The sequence below is a fragment of the Phascolarctos cinereus genome, unplaced genomic scaffold, assembly GCF_003287225.1.
Source record: "Phascolarctos cinereus isolate Bilbo 61053 unplaced genomic scaffold, phaCin_HiC Scaffold_4;HRSCAF=312, whole genome shotgun sequence".
Lineage (NCBI taxonomy): Eukaryota > Metazoa > Chordata > Mammalia > Diprotodontia > Phascolarctidae > Phascolarctos > Phascolarctos cinereus.
Window position 1 is genome coordinate 675,691,237 of NW_027555847.1, and position 23,478 is coordinate 675,714,714.

General features: G+C 41.7%; 1 protein-coding gene across 2 annotated transcripts in view; it reads left to right on the top strand.

Moving 5' to 3' along the window:
* The first annotated feature begins 6,809 nt into the window (after positions 1 to 6,809).
* Positions 6,810 to 23,478, top strand: part of MOB3A (MOB kinase activator 3A) — a 37,968-nt gene continuing 21,299 nt past the window's right edge. For both annotated transcript variants that reach the window (XM_021008970.2, XM_021008969.2), the window contains exon 1: positions 6,810 to 6,927. The gene's annotated coding sequence lies outside the window, so the exon portion shown is untranslated. The remainder of the gene's footprint in view (positions 6,928 to 23,478) is intronic.

Consider the following 23,478-nt stretch of genomic DNA (forward strand, 5'->3'; position numbering starts at 1 on the left):
CCCAAAGAAACATAGACATAAGGTGAGCAATAAGGTAATAACTCCCAGAGCTTTAACTAGCAATCTTTCAACTGATGCAAGCAGTACACAATATGTCCTCAATCTAGTTGTGGGTGGGGAGCCCAGAGCAGGTTGGGATCATTCACCAGGGAAATGGAAGTCTGATCTAGTAGTTTCCTCACTTAATTAATTATTCTTTTTAAATTTTTTTTTATTAATTTATTTTGATTTATCAACAATCACTTCCATAAGTTTTTGAGTTTAAAAATTTTCTCCCCCTCCCTCTGCAATCTGATATAGGCTTTACATATACATTCCTATTAAATATATTTTCACATTAGTCATGCTGTAAGGAAGTGCTAGAACCAACAGAAGAAAAAACAAGAAAGAGGAAACAAAACACAACAGAAGAAACAGAAGGAAAAAAGAACAAATAGTCTGCTTCCACCTGCATTCAAACTCCAGAGTTCTTTCTTTGGATGTGGATAGCATTTTCCATCATGAGACCTTTGCAGATGTCTTCGATCCTTGCATTGCTGAGAAGGGCTAAGTCTATTTTTTTTAGTCTGATTTTGTAAACTTTGTATATATCATATGGAAAGTCCATATGAACTTTTTTTATTAATTTATTTTGATTTATCAACAATCGCTTCCATATGCTTTTGAGTTGAAAATTTTTCTCCCCCTTCCTCCCCTCTACCCTCCCCAAGACGGCGCACAATCTGATATAGGCTTTACATTTACATTCCTATTAAACACATTTTCACATTAGTGAAGTTGTAAGTAAAAATTAAAACTAACAGAAGGAACCATCAGAAAGATGAAACAATACTCAACAGAAGGTAAAAATAAGTGATAGTGATTCGACTTCCATAGTTCTTTCTTTGGATGTGAACAGCATTTTCCATCCCGAGGCCTCTGGAGATGTCTTAGATCCTCGTAATGCTGAGAAGGGTTCAGTTTAATAATCTTAGTCATCGTATAACATGGCTGTTATTGTGTACAAAGTCCTCTTGGTTCTGCTCATTTCACTCAGCATCAGACCATACAAGTCTTTCCAGGTTTTTCTGAAGTCAGCCTGTTCATCATTTCTTATAGCGCAATAGTATTCCATTCCATTCATATACCACAACTTGCTCAGCCATTCCCCAATTGATGGGCATCCCCTCAATTTCCAATTCTTGGCCACCACAAAAAGAGCTGCTATAAACATTTTTGTACATGTGGGTCCTTTTCCCATTTTTATGATCTCTTTGGCATACAGCCCTAGAAGTGTTGCTGGGTCAAAGGCTAATTAATTATTCTGGATAACTAGGTGGTAAGTCCAGTTGTTGCTAGTTTGTTTAAAAAAAAAAACACCACTGAAAGTCCCATCAATGACCCCTGGAAATTTCTGCATCCTGTGGCAAAGCCCCATCACTTTACCCTTGTTACGCTTGTCTTTCTCACTCACTCCAAAACTCTGACTCCACCCTACCATAGGTCCCTTCTCCAGGCTTCCCTGTGCCTAAGACACCAGACACCAGCGTGCTCCAGGCCTCTGGTTGCCTGGGTCTGATAGATGAATCCTTCAGATCTTCTGGGCTCTGAGAATGAAGAATCTCTCCAGTTATTCTCCAGGTGGGCTTGGTGGGGCTAGGGATCAGGTGAGTATTCTGTCCAAGCTTCTAACAAATGTCTGACTTGCTGTTGCCTTCTTTTGTTACTGTTGTTCCGTTGTTTCAGTCGCACCCCACTCTTTGTGACCTCATTTGAGGTTTTCTTGGCAGAGAAGCTGGAGTGGTTCGCCATTTCCTTCTCCAGCTCATTTTACAGATGAGGAAATTGAGGTAAACAGGGTGAAGTGACTTGTCCAGGGTCACCTAGCTAGTGTCTGAGGCCAGATTTGAACTCAAGAAGATGAGTCTTCCTGACTCCAGGCCCAGAATTCTAATCACTGCACCACCTAGCTGCCTTAGTTCACCAGAAATAACTAAGCCAGGAAGCTACCAGACAGCTTCCTCCTACATTTCCATCCCCTTGAACCAACCTAGCCCCATCCCGACTTCAGATCTGCAGGGGGATCCCTAGTAGTGGCCTCCCGTGACCCCATGTCCCCAGTGTCTCTGGTCCAAGGAAGCCAGTGTCCAATAGTTCTGTCCCCATGGAGCCTGATGTCCCAGGGAAAAGGATTCACACGTACAACAATATTTACAGCAGCTTTTTTTGTGAGGGCCAAGAATTGGAAATGGAGGGGATACCCATCAATTGGGGAAAGGCTGAACAAGCTGTGCTATGTGAGTGTAATAGAAGACTATTGTTCCATAAGAAATGATGAACAGGATTTCAGAAAAACCTGGAAAGACTTATATGAACTGATGCTGAGTGAAGTGAGAAGAACCAGGAGAACGTTGTACACAGTAACAGCAACACTGTGTGATGATCAGCTCTGATAGACTTAGCTCTTCTCAACAATACAAGATCCAAGACAATCCCAAAAGACTCATGATGAAAAATGCTATCCACATACAGAGAAAGAACTATGGAGTCTCAGTGCAAATTGAAGCATACTATTTTCACTTTTAAAGAAATTTTTCTGTGGCTTTTCCCTTTTGTTCTGTTCCTTCTTTCACAACATGACACTAATGTGTCATGAAATAGCTTTACATGATTGCACATGTATAACCTATATCAGATTGCTTGCTGTCTCAGAGAGGGTGGATGGAAGGAAGGGAGAAAAAAATTTGAAACTAAAAATCTTATAAAAAATGAATGTTGAAAACTATCTTTACATGTAATTGGAAAAAAAATAAAATACTATTTACCAAAACCAAAACAAAACAATGTCTCTGCCAGGATCCTCTTCATCAGGCTGGTCAAGCCATTTCCTTTTCAGTCTGCTAGAGTAAAAGTTGCTAAAATCTCTTCTTGACGAAGGCATCCTAATGAGGGAAACCACACTGTAACAAAGTCAGCTGCAAGTCAGATAAAAGACCCCTCGGTGCTTGGGACGAAGCAGCAAAAAAGATGGTAACAACACTGTCTTTTGTATTATTTCTACGAATAGAACCGTATCAGTTTCTGAGGCTGAAGCATCTAATGTGTAGGCCCTCATCATGGAGCTGGGGGCCCTTCGCCACAAGGATTTCTTTTTCCCTGAACAATGGTTGCGGATCTGGACTAGAAGCAGGGCCTGGAATGGTTGGGTGGGAAGTGGGCATGCTGTTCCTGGGCTTCTTAAGCTTATCCTGTCTGTGGCAGGCTGTGTTAGCTTTGGTCAGCCAGTCAATCAACATACAATTATGCCAGACCCTGTGCTAAGCTTGTGGGTATACAAGAAAAAGGAAAAATATGGTGAGTCCTTAAAGAGATCACATTCTAATGAGGAAGACCACATTCAGATAACTATGTACGCACAGGGTATATGCAATGTAAATGGAAGGTGATAACAGGGAATGCTCTGAGAGAGGAGAGAGCCTGGAAGGACCTCCTGCCTATGAAAGGTGGGAAGCTGGACAGCAGATGTGAGGAAAAAGAACATTCTACTTATGGGGGACAGCCAGTGTGAAGTCATAGAACAGGGAGATAGTGTGCTGCGTGTAAGGAGTAGCAAATATTGGTGTTGGTGGAGGTAGGGATAGTGGTCCTCTTCTTCAGAAGGGTTGCTCCAATGGATGATGGCTGTGGTGGTCAGGCTAGAAGAAGAGCCAGTGGTCTGGGGCCACCACTGTTCCTTCAGTTTAACAACTCATTGTCCACTGGGACTGGAATCTAGACTCTTCCAGCTCACTGACTGTGAGAGTTTGGGCAAGTAAATCCCTTCCCTATGCTGAGCCTCAGTTTCTCCGTCTGTACAGTGAAAGGGCAGATGAGATGGGCTTTATAAAGGTCCACCTTCCAGTTTAGAGGTTCTTTGTGCCCTGGTCCCTCACTGTACTGTGGGGAGACTGAGGCAGGGGAGTTGGTCTCATGCTCCTTAAGAAAGAAGGTTGCCCAGGGTAGGTCCCCATTCACTGACCTGAGCTGGGACAAGAAAGTGCAAATCCTTTAGTCTGCCTTTGACCAGCTGTACAGCACAGACCCCAAGACTAGGACCACCTGGATTCATCGTAGATTGCGTTTAACATGGTGGTTAAAGGTGAGCTCACAGGTGTTCCTGTACAGAAAGGAGTTATGCACAAATTCTAGCAAGGTTCTACCTAGGTCAGAGCGGTTAAGGGTCTATACTGTCCCCTCCCCTTTAGACCCTCCCCTCTGAGACAACCGCTCTGCCTCCAAGCTGAATGACCCCGCCCCTCCCTTCTGCCCCCGCCCCCTCGGCTGCACCTGCTTGCACCTCCGGCTGTCAGTCCGCCCCTAGGGGCAACAGCCAATCCCAGGCTAAGAGTAATGAGCAGAAATTGATAAGGTGCCTTAAATAAAGTCTGGCAAAGGGCTTTACCTGAGTTATCTCATTTGATTTTCGCGTTGACCTTATGAAGTCGGTGATATCATTAGTCTCATTTAACAGATGAGGAAACTGAGGTGCAGAGAAAATAAGTAATGGTTCTGAGGCGAAATTCCGCACTCAGGTCTTCTGGACTCCAAGTCTAGCACTGTGTCCACTATTCTCCCTTCCCCCAACAACCCACCGCTCCCATGATGAGGGGTTGCCTCCTAGGAACTGCTTCCTCCTTTGTATAGCCAAATCTATTGACCCCCTTAGGGCCTTGACTTTAATGCCTCGGAAGGGGCTCTGGATTCAGAGTCAGAAAATCTTCCTTCAAATCTTGTCTCTGCCCACTGGCTGCCTGTGTGGCTCTGGGTAAGTCACTTAACTTCTGGGCCTCATTCATGTCATCCATCCATCCATCCAACCATCCATCCATCCATCCATCCATTCATCCATCCATCTGAATAACCAACCTTGGCCTAAGAATGTGCTTGGACTTGGAGTCGGAGGTCCTGGATTCCCAATCCCAGATCTCCCACTTGGTTAAAATATTTAATCTCTCTGGGATTTAGTTTTCTCATCTGTAAAATGAAGGGGTCGGGGAGAAGTGGGGGTTGTGGTTGAAGTAGATGATCTTCAAGGGCCTTTTCAGCTAAATGTAGGATACTCACCGCCTCCAGTCCATTCAGGACTTGGGAGAAGAGGCAAGATCGGACAGTCAGTTTAATCTGAGAATGCTCTGAAGATAGACCCTCCTTGGTTTTCTCCGGACAGAGTCTGAGGGGAGTACCCTGGAAGGAGTCGGGGAGTGTGTGTAAGGGTGTTAGAATCTTGGATGGGGGCCTGCTCTGGGGGTGAGTCTGAAGAGCTCTCAGGGGCCGTGGTTTGAGGAATGTTACTCTGAGGATAGAGCCGGGGGCAGCAGGTCTGAGATGAATTAGTGAAGAGAAAGCCTGGGCTGTGGGATAGGCTAGTGGGGTGAGTGGGATCTGAGGGAGCACAGCCCAAGGAGGGGATGGAGAGGGCGTGTTAGAATCTCAGAATTAGAGAGTGGTGGGGGCGGTTCTCAAAGTTCATCTAATCCAACCCGTACAGGAATGGAATCCCCACTGTACCTCACTCAGCAGAGGGTCGGTGACCCAGCCTCTGCGAAGAACTCCGCGGAGGAGGAAATCCACTGCCCTTTGAGGCAGCTCCCTACACTTTGGGACTTTGCTAATGGTTAGGAGGTTTTCCCTCCAACCCAAGCCTAAACCAGCCTCACTGAAACTTCCATGCACGGCTCCTAGGTCTCCCCCCTCGCCCCTCACCAAACAGACCAAGCCTCCACAGGACAGCCTCCAAATGCTTGAACACAGCTTTGCTCCCCCACCTGAGCATTCTCTTCTCCAAGGTAAACATTCCCAGTGCCTTCATCCGTTCAAACGATGCACTCAAAGGACCCTTCACCATCCCGGTCACTCTCCTCCGGATCAGTTCGAACTTACTGTTGCGGCCCCCAGAACTGAACACAAAATTCCAGAGGAGATCGGAGGAAGGCGGAGGACAGTGGGACGGACTGTCATCTCCCTATGCCCGGGAACTACACCTTTCTTATTGCTGCCCTAGGGATGGGGTTCTAGGTTCTAGAGTAGAAGGGAGAGAGGAGAGTGTGAAGGAATGGGGAGAGGGGACAAAGGTGTGTGTGTGGGGGGATGTATTCCAGACAACTGCAAACCCATCTCAGACTCAATGCCCCAGCATCATTCATTCCAGGTCCTTGCTCCATTCATTCCTTCAATCACCCATTCCATCAAACAACCTTCGCTAGACTGTGCTAGCCCCTGCGACTTTGAGCCAACAGGAGCAGCCGGGTACGAGGGAAATGCCTGGGAGACAGAGAACTTGGGTTCAAATCCCAGCTTTCCCACTGACCAGCTGTGTGACCTTGGGCCAAGTCATTTCACTCCTCTGGCCTCAGTTTCCTCTTCTGTAAAAGGGGGAGGGGCGGACTAGGGGGGCCTCCGCCTCCTGAGCTGCGGTCTAAAGTGGTTTCCTGCCTCCCCTCTCTCCCCAGTCTGCGGCTGAGGAAGTAGGAGGGCTGGGAGGCACAGCCCTGCTACTAATTAGCTATGTGACCTTGGGCAACTCATTCACTTCCCCTCTCTGGCCCTTTGTAAAAATGGGGGGAGGGGGAATTGGGCTGAGCTGGGATGGACGGTCGCTAAGGGTTTTTTCCAAGTCTAGAAATTTTAAAAGCCTCGTTCAATTTCAGGGACCGTGTTGCCCCTCCCCTCTCAGCTCTGACTGGCGGGTGACCGGGGGGCGGGCCCTTTAAGAAGAAGTAGATCCGGCTCCGGCGTCCGCGAGGGGAGGGGGTAGGGGAAGGGAGGGGCGGGTCACCGAAACTCCTCTCGGAGCGCTCCGCGAGGGTCGGAGAGTTCCGAGACTAAGAGTTGGGACGGAGACTCTGAGGCGCGTGCGCAGCTGGGCGGTGGTTGGTCTGCGAAGCTGGGGGCGTCGCGGGGCTGGAGCAGGTGAGAGGGGCGAGGCTGGGGCGTGGGGAGCGCCGGAGGCCTGAAAGCCGGGGGGGTGAGGGGCGGGGAGAGAGGGCACGCGGGGTCCCGCCTTTGGGGAGGGAGCGTTTGTGTGTGTGTTTGGGGGGGGTCCTCACGGCGCGTCCCGATCACGCGAGGCCTCTCTGGGAGGGCCTCGGAGAAGGGTCAGCCCGCTTCGGAGAGAGGGGGAGGGGAGCTGCCCCTCAGTCTTGGGGAGATTTCCACCCCCGCTGGGTTCGAGGCCAGGCCGGGTCGTCATGGGCCGTTCTTTCCGCTCACTGGACCTCAGTTTCCTTGGCTGTAAAATGAAAGAGTTAATTCCTGGGCCTCAGTTGCCGCTGTTTGTAAAAGGAGGGAGAAGGAGGTGTGAACTAAATCTGTGGCCCTGGAATGTGGTTTTTTTAAAAAAAAATATTTTGAAACTTTTACTTATTTAATTTTTAAAAAAATTGCAGAATTTTAATCCAAACTAAAATAAGTGTTTCCTTTGTAGTCCTGCGTATTTTATTTTATGCCTTTAAAAACATCGTTCTGAGAAGGCTTTACCAGACCGACTTCCCCCAAAAGGTGAAGAACCCCTGGCATAGGTGACCCTTCCAGCTCTGAGTCTTTTGACGCTGTGGTGGTCATCTTTGAGTCGTGGCTTCCCTTCCTGAGCCTCAGTTTCCTCATCTGTAAAATAAGGGTGGGGGGATTGTTTAGATGATTTTTAAGGCCCTCTTCTAGCTCTAGGTCCTAAGATCCTCTTAAGTCGTTTTCCTTTCTCGGGCCTCAGTTTCCTCACCTGCAAAATAAGGGGTTAGGTTAGATGACTCGTAAAGCCAGTTCTGTCCCAAACTTGGCATGGCCTCAGGAAAGCCACTTTCTCTTGGGGGCCTCAGTTGCCCCATCTATAAAATAAGAGGCTTGGACTAGAGACTGATTTTTATTTAGGGTCCCTTCCGACTCCTTTGTCCAAGTCCTGTGGTCCTCTTAAGTCGTTTTCTCTTCTTCTCTGCCTTAGTTTCCTCATCTGTAAAATAAAGAGGTTGTATTAGATCATCCTGGGAACACTAGGATATTGTCATAGATCTTTCCCTTCTCTGGATCAGATGTCAAATGAGGTCTCTTCCAGCTCAGTGAGTAACTGGTTCTTCCTTTTTGGGGCTCCCAAGAGTGGTCCTTACTCCCTCCTTCAAAAAGGTGAATCAGTAAGTGAAGGGGAAAACATTGCCTCGGGGCTGAAATTTTGGGAGCAGGCTCAGCCCATCTCCTTGAGAGTTTGTTGGGGACTTGGGGGAAGGCTATTCCTGTTGGGGGTGTTCTGTGACCTCCTCCACCTATCTCTGGTTCTTAAACTGTGAAACACCAGAAAATTTCACCAAGGACCCTGAACATGAACTTTGGATTTTCTTGGTGGTTGACTTCATTTAAAGATACTTATGTGTTTGTTGCCTTTTAAAGCTTAAAGCTACAGATCTTAATATTTTTAAAATAGAAGCCCTCAGGAGGTTTGACTGTTGGGGTGAAACAACTTTGGTATATGCTGTGAGGATTCTGAGAAAGGGGCAGTTATCCAGTGTATGTCCTGGTAGTGAAAATAAGCAAAAGTCTGTCCATATGACAAGATTAGGCCAAGACTTTTATTTTTTTGGCGTGTGGGGGGGGGAAGGTGGCATGAGTTCCATTCTCCCTCAGGAAAGCCCTATGCCAGAAATCCCCATGTTGGAAATCCCCACCCACTGTGTTGGCATATTAAGAAGCATCTTGATGTTTTTCCCCCTTACAAAAATAATTCCAAGTGTTTTTATGGCGACCCGAATTTTCTGAATTGTGTGAAATAACTTTTCAGCTTCCTTCCCTGTTGATTCAGATTAACTAGGTGTTTTTTTAATAATTTACTAAAGAGAGTTAGAAGCTTAAAAACTTGAAATGTCAGGCTTTTAACATGAGAGTTAATACAAGTTGGTCAAGTAATTACAGGGCCTTCAAGAGACCGAAACTTTAATTTTACTTTCATCTTTGACATAAAATAAAGGTCTCAGTTTCTCACTTTGTTAAAGTAGAGATAAGATTCAACAGCAACTTTTTCTGAGACTTAAATGTTTAAACTGTATATTTTGGGTACTTTGAGAGATTGTGGAAATGCTAATTTAGTACATTATATTTTTAGAGTTTTTTTATATTTTAAAAGCAGATTTTTATGGATATCTTTTGTTTTCATATTGACTAAATTTCACCTTTTCTCTTCTCCCCCCTCAGAGAACCATCACATATAACAAAAAACTTTTTTAAAAAAAGGAAAAAAAATCAGCAACATTTAGCAAAACCATCCTCTCACCCCACTTCAGCAAAGGATTTGGGAGAGGGTGTCTTCTCATGTCTCTTCTTTGGAGCCAGGCATGTTCTTTATAATTTTGCATGAGTCATTTAGATTATTTTGTGGTTATTGTTCACATTGCTGTAGTCTTTTGTGCAAGGTTCCTTGCTCTACTTATTTGACTTTGCATCAGTTCATGTATTTCCATACTTTTCTGTATTCATATTCATCATTTCTTCGAGAAGAGTGAGATGATTTTCTAAACAATTTTAGTGATATTTCTTTATATAACATTGTTTAGTTTTTTCAGAAGTAAAATTGTCTCCTGAACGATACTCTTTTTGAAATTTTAGCAATAGGTAGCCTTTCGGGGACATTCTACCATTGTAATTGTTTTCTAAAGTAGAGGGTTAAAGAAACTCCCAACATCTGAATTTAAAATTAAAAAAAATTGTATAAATATACATATATATACACATATATGTGTTTATACACACACATATATGTATATATATGTATATATATTTTTACTCTTGGAATGTTAAAATCTTAAGAGAGTGTGTGTGTGTGTGTGTGTGTGTGTGTGTGTATATATGTCTGTCTCTGTCTGTCTTCCTGTTTTCCTGGAATTTAGAAATTCAGTTACTAAACCAGGCAGAAAGTGAATCAGCCAGTTAGTTGTGTCTTTAAAGGAAATCTTCACTGATCACTCCCCAGAGCATTCTAGCCTAACTTGAGGGGTTAAATAGTCTTTCTGATCATTAATTACCTTTCCTGATTTTAGAGTACTAGATATCTTTGTGTGATTTATTTATGCACTGATTTTGGCCTGCTTTATTTGAGATGTTTTCCTTGAATATATAGAAGTATCTTGTTATTTTCTAGGTAGATGGCTTCAGACCTGCTTTTGTCAAAAGGAGTTTTGATCCCTTCCTGTTGGGATTAAAAAGCAAAGTCTTTTTCAAAATTATCTACTAGATCAGAACCAACCCCACAACCCACCCCTACTACTCATCACCCAGTAACCCCTGATGTTTTATGAGACCTACCTCTGACCTGATTTGTTAGGCTGTTTTGAGGCTAAAATAGTTTTAAAATATTCTTATATCTGTTTTCTATTTAGTACTTTGCCAATTAAAAATATCCAATTATTGTTATCTATTAGAATAAAGGGGATAAGAGATTTGTCTTTGGATAGATATGTTAGGGCAAGAACCAAGATTTTAGGAGAACTGAACTTGAATTTTGGCGGTGATGACAACTTATGTGACCTTGAGTAAATCTTTTCTCCGTGCTTCCATGATTTTTCTACTTTAATAGTGGAACAAGACAAATAATAATAGGAGCAGGTAGGTATCATGGTAGATAGAACGCTAGGCCTGGAGTCAGGAAAACCTGAGTTCAAATTCAGACCCAGACACTACTAACTATGAGATCTTGGGCAGGTCAGTTAACCTCTGTTTGCCTCAGTTTTCTCATCTGTAAAATGAGACTAGTAGTAGTACCTACCTCCAAAAGTTGCTGTGAAGATCAAATGAGATAATATTTCTAAAGTGCCTGGCACATAGTAGGTGCTATATAAATGTTAGCTATTGTTATTATAATAATCCTTGACCTGATATGAAGATTGTTGGTTTTATTATATATGTTGAGTCTTTCTTCTTTCCCCAGATTGTTGTTTACATATGCTTAATCAATAGTTTTAAGTGTTGTTTTTTTTTGTTGTTTTTTGGCAATTGGGGTTAAGTGACTTGCCCAGGGTTACACAGCTAGTAAGTGACAAGGTTTGGTCTGAGGCTGGATTTGAATTCAGGTTCTCCTGACTTCAGGGCCAGTGATCTATCTCCACCGCGCCACCTAGCTGCCCCCAGTTTTAAGTGGTTTTAAAAGGCTTTAAATCAAACTTTTTGATTGCATTACTCCCTATGGTTAAAAAAAAAAAAGAAATTGAGCAAGCACTCCCAATGTATGAATGCTCTCTTTTAAAATTGTGTAGATAAACTGGGGTGTGACTTCTGTCCCACCCAAATAAAAAAAGGTAGAGTGTACATGGGGCTTTTATTCTCCCCTCCCCCTTTTTTTTGAGAATCTTATTTAATACTTTATTTTTCCTAATTACATATAAAAACAATTTTAACATTCTTTGTTTTTCAAATTTTGAGTTCCAGATTCTCTCCTGCCCCTCCCCCATTGAGAAGGCAAGCAATTTGACATAGGTTATACATGTGTGGTCATATAAAACACATTTGTGTGAGTCATTCTGTGAAAGAAAACACAGACAAGAAAAACAAAAAGAAAGTAAAGAAAAAGTATCTTTCAGTTGTATTCGGGCTCTACCTGTTCTTTCTCTGGAGATGGACAGCACCTTTCATCATAAGTCCTGAATTGTCTTGGATCATGATATTGCTGAGAACAGCTAAGTTATTCATAGTAGATCATCATACGATATTGCTGTTACTGTGGACAATGTTCTGCTTCTGCTTATTTCACTTTGCATCAGATCATGTGAGTCTTTCCAGGTTTTTCTGAGAGCATCCTGCTTGTAATTTCTTACCTTTCCTTTTTTTTTTTTTTGGGTGAGGCAGTTGGGGTTAAGTGACTTGCCCAGGGTCACACAGCTAGTAAAGTGTTATGTGTCTAAGGGTGGATTTGAACTCAGGTCCTTCTGAATCCAGGGCCCGTGCTCTATCCACTGCACCACCTCACTGCCCCAAGGAATCATTTTCTTCAGTGAGCTTTTGTACCACCTTTTCCATTTGGTGGATTCTGAATTATAAATCTCAAAAAAAGATGATTAAATTGGGAACTGGAATGAGCAGCTTTTGTCTGGTACAGTGAAAAGAGCACTGAGCCAGGAATCAGAGGATCTGGATTCAACTCTCACCTTTGACTTTGACCATGGGAAAATCACTTCACTTCCTTGAGCTTCATTTCCCTCCAAAGTAAAATGAGGGAGTTTAACTACAACTAGATGATTTTTGAAGTAGATCCGTTTCAGCTCTCCATCTGTGATCCTGTGAAAACAGCTGGGAGTGGTAGCCAGTACTTTGGGATATAGAATGAGGAAGATATCACTTGTAAGCTGACCCCTTGGTGATAAATTCTTTGGCTTTGGCAATCCATGACACAAAGAAAAGTACAGTGTGGCTCTCAGTTCTATGGGGCCTTCTTCAGCTTCTTCAATGAGGTAGCAAATTGGCTGATAAGGATGTAGATGTTGCTAAGTATCACAGAATTTTAGATCATCCATAATCATTATCTTTGTTGTGAGTATTCCAAATGGGAGATTTTTTTTGTCCAGTGATTAGCCAGTGGACAACACATTCTCATAAATGATACCAGAAGATGAGGAAGTTACAACTAAGTAGAAAGATGGCTCATGGGTTCTCTTTGGTCAGTCAGCTAGCATTTATTAAGTGCCTACTATGTGTCAGGCATCCTGTTAATGATTACATATACAAAGAAAGACAAAAAATAGCCCCTGCTCTCAAGGACACAAAGTCTAAAGGGAAAGAGCATGCAAACCACTACGTACAAACCATCAATCTAATATCTGTATCTGTAATAAATTGGGGTTAGTCTCAGAGGGAAAAAGAATTAAGGTGAATGAAAAAGGCTTTTCATAGAAGGTGGGGTTTTAGCTGGGATTTGAAACCAAGTGGTGATGAGGAAGGAGAGCATTCCAGTCATGGAGGACAGCCAGTGAAAATGCCCAGAGTCTAGAGGTGGAATTTCTTGTTTGAGCAATAGCAAGGAAGTCAGTGTCACCACTAGGTTGAAGAGTACATGGAGATGAGTAAGGTATAAGAAGACTGGAAAGGTAGAAAGAAGCCAGGCTATGTAGGGCTTTACAAGCCAAATAGAAGCCTTTATATTTGATCCTGAAAATAATAGGGAGCCACTGGGGTTTATTGCCTCTTTGGAGAGGCAAATAAAGAAATTGATAGACTTGGTTTTATTTTTCATCCAAAGGTAATAGTAGTAGCATTTTTGTAGCATTTTAAGGTTTAAAAAGCACTTTACAAATATTATCTAGTTTTATTCTCACAACAACCCTGTGGAGCAGGTGCAATTATTATCCCCATTTTACAGATGAAGAAACCGAGACTGAGAGGTTTGATGACTCTTCTAGGGTCACACAGTTAGTAAGTGTCTGAGGCTGGATTTGAATTTAGGCCTTCCTGACTCCTAAGTCCAGTGCTCCATCCACTATGCCACCAAGCTGCCTTAAACAAATAATTTTTAAAAATTTATAATAAACTTAACATTAATAAGAAATATAATTTCATGGGACGTTGAGTCATTTCAATTCGCATAGATCGTATTTGCAAAAAGACTACGGTGAAAATAATTGCAGTGTATGCACTGTTGCAGGGTATGAAGAGATAGAGGAATTTTGTGGATTAACTCAGACTGTCCAAATTGGATCCACATGTATTTTAATATTCAGTGATTTCAGTACAAATGTGGGTATATCATGGATGGCCAGAAAACTTATTTTGGAAAATGTGGCCCAGGACCCAAGGAATAATGAAGGTTAAAGACTTTCAACAGCCCAAAATACTCATACATATAGATCATTAATATTTGGCTCTAGAACAGAATCATAAGATGCTGAACATAGTGAAGACTGAATAACTTCACAAAAAATTGCAGTTGATTATATTTAAATAGACAGAAAACAGCTAATTGTTGATAAAGGAGTTATTCCTGAATCAACTGTCTTGTGATTAGTCAGTCCACTAATTTGTTAGTGCAAAGGTGAAAAATGAGCATCAAACCAACAAGTCAAGAAGCAGTTATTAACCACTTGCTGTGTGCTAAGTACACTGTGCTGAGCACTGAATAAAGTTAGGAGAAAGAATAAAGGTGAGAATTAAAACAATTCCAGTGTAACTCATTTAAACAAGTTACTGACCTCAAAAAAAAAATGGTCAGAGGAAAGGACATTGACACTGATTATGGCACTTTCACACAAAAGGTGTTAACCACCGTAAATCAGGAGACCAGAAGAGCCAAGACCCCCTTAGCTGGCATACACTTTTCTTCCCAAGGGTAGGGCGATGGCAGCCAGAGGGTGCCGTCACGTTAGAATATAAGCTCTAAGTAAAATCTTAAGGAAAAGGATGGTGGGAGATGATGAGCAGTATCACCTTCTACTACAACAAGAAGCTTTCTGTGGAGACCAGTGAGGGTGCACAGGAAACTCATTCACAAACTTATGTTTTTAAAAAGAAATGTATAGGAAAGGGAAGGTTGGCCAGATAAATAGGAGGGTCACATGGTACTGTAAACGTAAATGTCAGGGACCTAATACAAGAATGAATTAATGAAGGAAACAGGACAGCAAAAGATTGAGGTCTTTTCAGTCTATATCGGGAGAAAAAAGAGGATTGCAGAAGGGACAGGCCCTTTGCTTGAGGTGGAGGGATGGTGAGAATCGGGTCTGCTCAGTTCTCCTTTTGTGTCTGTTTTCATCCCGCCGTTGAGATAACATCTGTGAAATGCCTGGAACACCGTGGGCGCTGTTTAAGTGCTTCTTCGCTTTGTTCTTCCTTCCCCTTCCCCATTGCACTAGCACAAAATTCACTAACAGGGCTGATGTCTGGAAAATGTAGCAATAGTTTAGGTAGCTTAATTCATTAACATATAGATGCAGTATAGACCGACACTACTAACTTATTTAAAAATAATTCAATAACTATTTCGTTATAAGAAGGTTTCCTGTGTAACCCTGTGTAGTTTATTTCATGTGCTTAAAAACATTAATCTGAGAAGGAAAGGGTCCATGGAGCTGCCAAAGGAGAGATAAGAGAAAGGTTAAGAACCCCTACTTTAGAGGAAAATGATAAATTGAATAAATAAAGTACTTTGTTGGGTTTTTTTAAATGTGTTAAGTGTTTCCAGAGTGGTGTTATTACATTATATACTTTACATTTTGTAAAATGTTAGGTGATTTCCGGATCCTTCCCCCAAGAAGAAATCATCGAAGATGTACTTTCAACTAACACAATCAAGGAACGTATAAGAAACTTGATATAATTTATTAAACATTTATAAATATTGTATAATTCTATTAGAACTTTAAACAATTTTATACAGTTTTATCAAGTCAAATGATTTTTATGGGCGTTAGTGTTATGTTGAGTTAGAAGTTCCCACTATCTTGTTTGGGTTTTTTTTGAAACTGTTTCCCCTCCTCAGTTAAGGAAATTGTCTTATGGTAAATACCTTATTAGAGTGATTGCTTTAGTAATTATTAATTTAGAAAAATAGCCATCTTTGTTAATGTCTGACAGAATTGCAGCTTTAAAATCTAAAAATTATAATCTTAGTGAAAGGTTAAAGTCTTTGTAAATGAATTCTAGATTACTTAAAGATTGCGATCCCAGAGGGTTACGTTTTTTCAAATAGATCAGATTCTAGTGTGCATCTCTTTTCTCTTGCTGTTCTTCAAGGTGCTCTGCTTCAGGCAGTCTTTGTTGACATACTGTAGAACATAACAGCTGCTTCTGTGACTTGAGTTTTGTAATTAATTACTTTTAGACCACTCAGAGTGAGGGCTTTATTTTTTCTCAGTGTTTGAGCCCTTGTGTAAAATTTTAAAGCCTAACAGCTAACAGCCTAAAAACTAGAACTTTTTCCAAGTGGTACCTTATTGGTTTGCAAGCAACAGGATACAGAGAGCACAGCTAACCGGAAGGACAGGGATGAGTTTGGTGTGTGTCTCTCTATTTCTGAACCTCAGTTAGGGAGGGGTTAGTGTTGATTTGCTTTGTAAAAACCATGAGAGGAATTACTTAAAGAAAAAGGGGGAAGTTTGGTCATACTCGATTAAGTTTGGTTTCTTAGCATTACAAGTGCCTTTCAGATCTCAAAGCGCATTTTTAAAAGGTATGGACAGGAAAAGGAAGGTAATAGTTTTGTTTATAACTTGTTTAGAAATTCACTTAGCACTTTATTTTACCTTGGGAAGGTATGTATCTGAATATTTGAGTGTTGCATGCCTAATTCTTCACTCATAGTTTGTTCTCAACAGAGCAAGAAAAAAAAAGATACTTTGGAGTCACTGTGGGGTGACAATTTGCTTTTTGAAACCTTGTACCCTTTTATCAGTGACAATCAGCTGAGTCTCAAGATAATAGAATTTTAGAGCCTACTTGATTAGGCTGAGCCCCTTATTTTACAGAGAAAGATACTGAGACCTACAGAGAAAAAAACCTGCCACTTAACATTAAATGGCCAAGCTGGGATTCAAGCCCAGTTCAAATATACTACTTTTTTTTCACTCCGTTACTTCTAAGGTAGCAGCAAAAGCTAATGTTTCCAATGTCCTCCCCGCCGCATCATACCATCCCCTCCCTCGTTTCCTATAGTTTTCAAAGGAAGAGACACTTTCCATAAAGTAGTTGCTGCATGAGATGAGATGAATGCTTGTTTACTTTTAGAATGCTGCACTAGGAGCCCAGAAGTTCTTCAGAAAATTACTTCCACTTAAAAAAAAATTTCTTCCTCTTTCTGAGAGGGACTGTAATAGAAACATTACAAATGCTGAACTTTTATTTAAGTTGGTTTAAAAAAGCCCCTATTTTAAAGAACCTATATTTTTTAAAATTTAAAATTTTAAAACCTCTATTTTTAAAAAAATATATATACATTTCAGTGCTAGGGACAAAGAATACCTGATGGGTTCCAAATACAGAAGGCAAGGAAAAAATTGCTAACATTTATATGATGTGCTGGTAACAGGATGATCTGGTGAAAAGGAAATTGTCCTGAAAGTAAAGAGAACTAAATTCTTGTGTAGGTTCTTTATTTGCCTTGGGCAAGTCACTTACCTTCTCTGTACTCTGTTTCCTCATATCTGCAGTAAGCATAATAGTGTCTATTCTGTTTACTGAGTGCTGCTAGAGAACAGAAAGGTGTAATAGAAAAGATAATGATTAGACATAAATAGAATTAGATGTGATATTAACATGGAATGACAGTGCCTTTTTGAGTTGTCCTTGTTGGTATTGGACAATAGCTGAAGATTTGGGAGTAGGAAGCATTCTTTGTCATTTTTCTTTAAGGGTTTTCTTCCTGATTTTTAGATATTTTAGCCTGAACATTGCACCTCTGCTTCTTGGCATCTCAAGCTTTCCATAATCTGGTTCTCACCTACCTTCCCCAGCTTAGTTCCTGTTCCTTCATACATTTAACATCCTAGTCAGACTGGCCTTCTGGCCATCCTTGAATTTAACATTAAATCACCTGTGTCAGTGCCTTCAAACAGACTATTCCTGGCATCTGCAAAACATATTCACACAGGCCCTTCCCTTATGCCTGGTATGCACTTTCCTCGCTTCTGCATCTTGGAATCCCTAGCTTCAGGGCTCAGCTCTGGGGCCACCTCCCACTGGAAGCCTTTCCTGATCTCACAAGTCCTTAGGAAGAGTAGATTCTTCCCCCTCAGCCTATCTTGTTATAGTATGTATGTGTTATATCTCTAGTTCTGTGAAAGCTCCTTGAATACGGTAATTGTTTTTCTTTTTTGTATCCTCGTCTTGGGGATGGGAGTGGTGAACCTTCAGCCTTGAGGCCACATGATTCAGTCAAAGGGCTGCACTTGAGGACCAGGAGGGCCAAATGTGGCCTTGAAGCCGCAGGTTCCCCTCCCCTGGTAGGCCCTGAAACCTAGCACAGAAGTTATTTTTCTTCTCCACTACACCTTAAACCCCTTGACATTATCCCACATTTTGTCCTTTCTTGCAAGACATAACCTTTCTCACCAAGCCCAGTTCTACTCGTTCATTTGATCCCTTCTCTCGTCCTATCTCTTGCTAGCTTGTCCCTGAAATCAAACTCCCTCTTCCATCTCTTATATCCCCCCGTCTTTTGGCTCTTTTCCAAATGTAGAACTAAGTCTCCTACATCCTTAGAATCTTACTATCTCTCTCTTCCTTTTCACAGCCAAGTTTCCATTAAAAAAGCTGTATATAACCCCGTAAAGTCTCATCTCTCATCTTAAACTGCTCTCCCTAAGGTTACTTGCAGTCTCTTAATTGACAAATCCAGTGGTCTTTTCTCAGTCCTCGTCCTGCTTGTAGCATGTGTCATTGTTGACCACCCTCTTCTTCTGGGTACTCTCTCCTCCCTGGGTTCTCCTAACATTGCCCTCTTCTGGTTCTCTTCACCTGCCTCTTCCATTCCCTTTGGTGATCAGGCATGCATAGCTCACCCCAAATCTCAGGGCTTTGTCCTAGTCTCTCTTTTACTCTTTGATCTCATCAGCACCTATGAGTTTAATGATCCTCTTATTAGGTCCTCATAGAACTCCTATGTGTGTATGTATATAGGCATATGCACAACATATGTACACATACATGTGCGTGTATACATGTGTGTTTATACAGTGCATATGTACTTCCAGCTTTACTCTTTCTCTTGAGCTCTAATTCCTCTTATCTATCACTAGCTGTCTATTGGACATCTTCATTTGTATATCCCATAAGCATTTCAGATACTTCATGTCCAAAACAAAGCTCATTATCTTCTCTCCCATCTCCTCCTTAGTGATCTCCGTGTTTCTTTTGAGGGCACACAGCTGCTCTTCCAGTCATTCAAGTTTGTGACATCGGTCTTGTTTTCTACTCTTCATTCTGACTCTCCCAACATATTCAATCATTTACCAATGTTGTTAAGCTCTGTCTCTACATCTCTTGCATCCGTTCCCATGTAACCTGATACATACAATGTCCTAATTAAAACCATAGTGGTTCCCTGTTGGCTCCAGGATCAAATATAAAAACTCTGCTCTTTGGCATTTAAAACTCTTCACAGCCCACCTCCTCCTATTTACTTTTGTCTAGTCATATACTTTAACTTCTAAACATTTTTGCTTCTGTTACTCCTTTCTGTTCTCTGTCACTACTCAGTAAATAGAACAGGCACTATTAACCTTACTGTATATATGAGGCAGCCAGTTCCCAAGAAGCACAGTAATGACTTTTGCATATCATTAAATGTGTACCCAGATTAAATTAGAACACAGTTTTGTTTGGTTACAACAATAAACTCCATGCATATAATGCTTAGTCTTAATAGCTTGGTGCTTATACAGCATGATTATCAGTTCACATATCCCTCTCTAGAAGGCTGGGAGGAGAAACTTAAGAGAACGTAAAAAATGATGCTGTTGGTAGAGATTGCAAATTAGGGTTATAAATCACTTATTTTTTAGAGCAGTTTCTGCATGTTAAAATTGATTATGGGAGTATAAAAGATCCAGTTACTCAAATTAGTTTATATTCTTCTGTCTCCTTCTCACAATGCTTTCTCTTAATCACTTTAAGAACTTTTACCAGTCACAGCAGAGATTTAGAAAACGCACATTCTGAGGATCTGATGGCAGTATTAGTCATACACCTGAACCTTTGGTTTGATTGGAGAAACTGGGGATATCATAGCTGTCTTCAGGTTTTTGAAGGGTTGTCACATTGAAGAAAATTTAGACTTGTCCTGCTTCAGTTCAATATGCGTTTAAGTATTTTCTGCTTTAACAAATATTTATTAAGAAACCTTCAAGGTACTGGGCTAGGTGCTGGGGATGTAAGTGTTGTACCGAGAAATCAGCGAGCGAGACCCAGACGTAATTTAAAATGTGGATTTAATAGCCTGTGGCTGCAAGGGCTATGTACACCCAAATCAAGCAGCCCCAATCAGGGGTCAAGCTAGGGTTTATATGGAAAAGAGCATGGGAAAGAAATGCCAGGAACACTGATGAGGTAATCCAAAGGTGCAGGTGTCTTTGGGGGCTATGGATGGGAAAGTACAGGGAGTATACCGGACAGGGAGGGGGATGGATCTTTGGAGTCTGGCAGGAGGAAGAGTCCTTGGGCTGGGCAAGGCACCCCTCTCTCTCTGTCTTGATGAGAGAATGCTCTGCAACAAGGGGAAGCTTTCTCACAACACAGGAACTTACTGAGGAATTGGGAGGCTTCCAGAGACATGATCTGAGGGCTGGGGCCTGAGCAGCCCAGCTCTGTGTAGCTGTACCAGGGAGAGAGATAAGGGTCATGCTGAGGCCCATGCATGAATAACTGCTAGGCACAGTGTCCTTGGGCTGGGGAGTGGTTGTCAGAGACAGTGTTTCTGAGACTAGGGAGAAATTGGGGGCACAAGCACAAGCGCAAGCACCCCATTATTACGGGTCAGAGATCGCACAAATCAGACTAGGTGTCCTGGTCTCTGGTATAAACATAATTATCTAAAGCAATTATATTGCAAGCTTTCTTATCCATTTGGAGGTATGGGCTGTGCTGAGCTATGCAAGAGTACATTTCACTATTGTTTGGATTTAGGAGGAAAGAGGTCTGGGGCAAGATTAAGCAGTAATTTCTGCTTTTCATGGCTTAAAGGGCCCTACTACCTAAATGGTAAAATAATGTTCTGCATTACATAAGGACCTACTCCCACCTCTCCCCCAACCCCCCCCAAAAAAAAACCAATCCCTGCCCTCAAGGAGCTTGCGTTCTACTAAGGAGTGTGTGAGAGGTGGACAAGACCCATCATTAACACCAGTAAATACATACACACATGTATGTGTACATATGTTGGAGAGAGTATTAACAATTAGGGGAGATCAGGGAAAACTTCAGAGGAAGTCCAGGCTGGGCCTTGAAGGAAGATCAGAGTTCATAGAGGGAGTGTGTTCCAGACTTTGGGTTGGCCTGTGGAAAGGACCACACAGAGCTGGGAGATGGGAGGTTGAGTTTAGCTAACAGTGTGCAATTAATTTCTTCATCAGTAAAATGAGAGGGTTGGACTAGATGTAGATGTGTTCTGAGATCCTTCCAAGTCTAAAACTGTGATCATGTGACGAATGTAAAAAAAGGCAAAAAAAAAAGGGCAGCCTGAATTTTAGAGGACCTTAAATACAGAGTTGAGGAATTTGTATTTTAACTTAAAGGGAAAACAGATTTCAAAGAGTTCAGAGAAAGAGTAGGTAATCATAATATTGGCAGATTTTGAGTTAGTGCTTTAAGAGTTAGTGCTTTATGTTTTAAAAAATGAATGTTAAAAATTGGTTTTATATGCAACTGGGGAAAAATAAAATATTAAATAAAAGTTTGAAAAAGAAAGAGTGCGTTATATACCTGAATCGCATTTGAGGCTCATAACAACCCTGTGAGGACATAGTTATTACAGATATTACCCCCACTTTGTAGGAACTGAGACTTAGAGACTTTGACTTGGCTATAGTCATACTACTAGTGTCATCGTCGGGATTTAGGTCTTCCAGATTCTGAGTCCAGCACCCTTTCCACTACACTATGCTCTGGCATACTGTTTTACAGGGGAAGTCTATCCAAGAAAGAATGGGGTACTCTTAGTGATGAATTTCTTTAAGTTTTATTTTTATATTATGTTTCCCAGTATATATTCTACCCCCTTCCCTCCCAGAGAGCCATCCCTCAAAAGAATAAAAAAAAAAAAGGAAAAATCATTTAGTGAAACTAATGCATCGATTAAATCTGACATTCTATGTAGTGTTCCATACCTATTAGAGTCTTCTACTTCTGCAAAGAAGGGAGCACGTAGTGCAGAGAATATTCGGAAGGTATGAGCAGAAATGATTCAGACAAGGTGGAATAATAATAGCAAACGTTTATGTAGCATTGAAAGGTTTGGAAAATACTTTTATATACACGTGTTTGTGTGTACACACACATGTATGTCTATACATATACACAGTTATTAACTTATTTGATCCTCGTAATAACCTGGTGAAATAGGTGCTATTCTTATCCCTATTCTATGGAAGAGAATACTGAGGCTGAGAGAAGTTCAAGTGACTTAGGCAGCTGAGTGGCACGGTGTATGAGACACTTCGCCTGGAATCAATTAGACCTGAGTTCAAGTCTGTTTTCAGATACTTATGAATATAAAATGAGATCATGTTTGTAGAGTGCTTTGTGAGCTTTAAAGTTTGATATAAACTCTAGTTGTTTCTGTAATTATCATTACTTGTCCAGATGTGTAATGCGGGATTTGAACACAGGCTTCCCTGACTCCTAAATTCAGCAGCATGTTGGCTACACCAACATATCCTGAAGAGACTGATCTGGATGCATAAGAAACTTATGGACAGACTCAGATTTTAAAAATCTATAAACAAGTAACTCAGAACAAATACAGCAAACTGGCCCTTTTCTATAAAGAATCATGTCAGGACTACTGAAGCCTCTGTTGGTATCCACAGTTGGGTCAGTCAGGAGCACAGGGTGAAGGCTCAGCACATCAGGTAACACTGCCCCCCCCTCCCCCATCCCACCCAGGATCTCATGGGAGGTCACGCTCAGGGTTTACACAGTGGGAAGGTAGGGTTTCAGTCTGCTTCATTAGAGGATCTATTCAAGATCGTAGATTTACTGGTGATTTGCCTAGAGTCACACAGGTGGTAAGTGTCTGAGGTTGAATTTGAACTTTGGACTTCCTGACCCTGTCAGGAGAGGCCTGTGCTCTGTCCACTGTGCCACCTGTTTCTAATGTTGTCCCTTCTGGTTCTAAATTCCATGATCCATTGAATCCAATATTATCTTCACACTGTGATTAGATATGAGAATAGTACTGAAGTGGATTTTAGAGATGGAAAATAGCTAACGGGTAAGGAGGGAGTCATTGATGGAGATGAACAGTTGACAGAACGACTATACCTTCATTTTAGGGGTTTGGACTGGAAGCCTGTCCTGGTAAGAGATGTTCTCTGTTATTTCATTCCTGGTTAGGGCTCTGTTAACATGCCAAATACAGAAATTAAGAAGTAATGGAATGGAGTGTTGCTGATTTGCAGACAACAAGACCTAGGATGTGGGAGTCAAAGAATAGTTTTTTCTCTTTTCCAGTCATCCTCCATACCACTGCCAGAGTAATCTTCCTAAAATGCCACTTTAATCATATCACTTTACTGTTAAGAAAGCTTCGTTGGTACCTCATTGCTTAGAAGATAAAGTCCAAAATCTCCATTTAGGCGTTCAGGGCATCTATAATTTTGCACCAGCCTACGTTGTCCCTAACGCTAGATGGTGCGGCGGATGGAGCACTGAGCTTGGAATTAGGAAGACCGATCTTCCTGAGTTGAAATCCAGCCTGAGACGCTGGCTGTGTGACACTGGGCAAGTCATTTGACCATGTTCGCCTCAGTTCCTCATCTGTAAAATGAGGTGGAGAAGGAGTAGCTCCAGTGTCTT